This window comes from Octodon degus, unplaced genomic scaffold (genome assembly GCF_000260255.1).
Source record: "Octodon degus isolate 3935 unplaced genomic scaffold, OctDeg1.0 scaffold00104, whole genome shotgun sequence".
NCBI classification, from domain to species: Eukaryota; Metazoa; Chordata; class Mammalia; order Rodentia; family Octodontidae; genus Octodon; species Octodon degus.
Window position 1 is genome coordinate 2,640,317 of NW_004524680.1, and position 3,115 is coordinate 2,643,431.

Below are 3,115 nucleotides of genomic sequence, written 5' to 3' on the forward strand. Positions count from 1 at the left end.
ATTTAGTACAGGGTCTGCAGGGTCTCTCTACATAGATTGGACTCGTAGTGATCCTGTTTTCAGCCTCTCAAGTACTGGGATTACAGGTGCTGGGATTATAGGCGTATGCCACCACTCCCAGTCAATCGCCCTCTCAGCGCACCCCTGGGGTGGGGCTGGCACTGCCCACTGGGGATACTTTTTTATTTAAAGTTTATCTACTCAGTGTTTCTTAAATTCCAACAGGATTTTTTGTGCGAACTTTTTGTTATATATTTCCAGTTTTCATAGTTTAATAGGCCTTAATGAATGTTAAAATAGTTATACTCTTAGGGCTGGGGAAATAGCTCAGTAGAATAAGTGCTTGCCTGGCAAGTACCAGGGCTTGAGTTCAACCCCCGGTTCTGCAAAAAAAAAAAAAAAAAAAAAAAAAAAAAAATAGTCATACTCTTTATGTCCACTAGAATATAATTTTTGTAAATGTTTCATGGACATTCTCAAGAAAATGTAATATCCACAGAAGAAATTAGTTTTTCTATTAATTTGTCTAATAACTTAATCTCTTATTCCTTCCTAGGGATTAAAACCATGTCTCCCATATGCTAGCCCTGCCACTGAACCACATCCCCAGCTACTCTTACATCAAACTACAATCCATTCTCCCTGATTTGAACTAATACTGTCCTGAATTCGCTGCCACCATGTTCGTCGTACCGACCCACTAATGCTTGGATGCGCGGGCCTGGGACTAGCCGAGCCTTCGTCCTTAGGAGATGTACCACCGAGTCGCCCTGGCCTCCCGCCGTCTAGCGCGGCCGGGGCTCTGGGGGGCCGAGTGGGGGACTCGAGCCGGAAGTTGGAGGCGGGACTTCCGGGGTCGCCGCGCCAGGTTGAGGCAACTTGGTGCCGTGGCGCTTTGACTCTGCCGGCGGGACACCGCAGGAGGTGAGTTCGCCAGGCAAATCTGAGCCGGACCGCTCATCTGCAGGTCCGAGGCTCAGAAGTGGGGGCGACCCGGAGCCACGTTGGGGGGTGGGATGTGAGAGCTTCGGCGCGGGGATGGCGCCCCTCGGGGCCGTGTGGCGGGGCGTCTCGCGGAGGCACCTTGGAGGGCACAAGGCTGTGCCGGAGAAGTGCTGAGCGCGGCTGGCTGTGGCGTTAGTGACGTCTTACCAAAGGACACCGCAATAACTGACTCCCCTTTGGATGGGGGCGGGGAGACTTACTGACGGAGAAGCATTTGGGCACCTGGAGGGAGTAAGGCCTGAGGAATCGCGAGCAGGTATCCTGCGGTTCCTTCTGTGGAGGGTCGCTGCTGTGTCTTCAGTACAAGGCTCAGCCTTTGGAAAGGGGCATATGCTCTAGGCTCAGTCAAGCTATTGGCTGAATTCGTTGTCTTATTTCTTTGCTGCCTATCACTGCCAGGCAGAATGGCTCAGAGTTCTTGGAAGCTCTCTCACGTGGTCCGCATATTTGGGGAGTGACGTGGGCTTGTTAGATTTTTCTCAGGTTTTTAAGGGCTCCAACTAGTCCACCAGAGTAATCTGTGACTATATATATATATATTGGATAATGTGTTTGGTACAGGGTGTCACTATGCTGCTTGGCCTCGTAGTGATCTCCCTGTTCCAGCCTCCCCAGAGCTGGGATTACAGGTGTGCACCACCACACCCTGTCTCCATGGCCGATTCAGCGCGCCCTGGGAGTGGGACTGGCGGGGCATGTGGTACCCAAGTTCAAGCCAGGTCCCTGAACTTGCCAAAGCAGGCACTTAGTCTGCTGAGCAGTCTCACCGCTCCATGCCAATAACTTTAATTCCTTCTGCAAAGTACTTTATGTCATCTGGTGATATAGCACATCCACAGGGTCCAAAGATTGGGTCCACAGATGTGAAGGTGTGAGCTTTCTGCCTACCATAGAGTAAGTTTATGTTTTCTGGGTGACAGAATGAAGTGAGAAAAACAAGCTGTAAAACATACAGAGTTTAGCCCAATTTATAACTTAGAAAAAAGTTATATGTACATTTACATTTGTAAGCCTGGAATAATAACCAAGGGCCTGGCTGGCAGATTGTTCACCTTTTAAGTTTCTCCTCCACACCTCTGTTAGAACCCAAGACTTTGTGCATGCTGTGATGGCTCTTTACCACTGAACCACACACTCCAGCGCTTCTAAGTTTTGAACTATTACGCCCCTATTCAGTAGTGATGAAAATTAGAAGTCATTCAAAATAAAACATTTTGGAGCTAGGAATATAGCTCAGCAGCAGAGCATCTGCCTGGCAAGTGCAAGGTCGTGAGTAGAATCTCAGTGTAAAAAATATGGGGGCTGAAGAGATAGCTCAGTCGAATAAGTGCTTACCTGGCTAGTGCAGGGCCCTGAGTTCAATCCCCAGCATAAATAAATAAATAAATAAATAAAATGAAATATTCTGCATAAAATAGGGAAATGATTCGGTCACCCCATGAAAAGGGAATGTAAAGGTTCTCTGTGTGGAAACTGGCCAGCTCCCTACCACCACCCCGTGTCTCTTGATCTATTTCTGCTATGGCATGAATGAGCTCCTTAGTGTTTTCCCATCTTTTAGTCTCATTTGACACCATTTTTCTGAGTACTCTTCCAGGTTACTCTTTTGAGATGTTTTGTTTTATCTCTCTGATGTAGACCTGCAGCCACTGTCTCTTCCAGTCTGACCTCAGTACCCATTCTTTTGAGCTCTTTGTAGTCTCCGATATGCTTTGACGGTACATTTATTCTGTGACAGACACCTTCACATTACTAATTGTGGGTTCTTCTATGACCTAACTCCAACAACTCTGCCCAGCCCTGCTTCCTTGTCCAAGGAGGCCATAAGTGATACCTTACCATTATTTTTACTCCTGCACCCCATTCTCCTGCCACCTTTTTTCAGAGAAACCTCTCCTTAGCCCCTTTCCAGTTCACCTTGACTGAACAGTTGGAACCGCTACTGCTTTCTAACATTCCCATCATCTTCATCTATATCTGAAGTGGAATAGACATCCTTCCCCCAGACCAGAGTCTGCCAGCCAAAGGTACTGCATCTGGACAAATTTGTACTCCTTCATAGGATAGTTGGAGACTGTTTCCCTGTTACCTTCTTTTTTTTTTTTTTTTT

At 47.4% G+C, this 3,115-nt stretch overlaps 1 protein-coding gene across 2 annotated transcripts in view; it reads left to right on the plus strand.

Moving 5' to 3' along the window:
• Positions 1-850: 850 nt before the first annotated feature.
• Znf16 (zinc finger protein 16) overlaps positions 851-3,115 on the plus strand; it is a 29,781-nt gene continuing 27,516 nt past the window's right edge. For both annotated transcript variants that reach the window (XR_002822724.1, XM_023723970.1), the window contains exon 1: positions 851-924. The gene's annotated coding sequence lies outside the window, so the exon portion shown is untranslated. The remainder of the gene's footprint in view (positions 925-3,115) is intronic.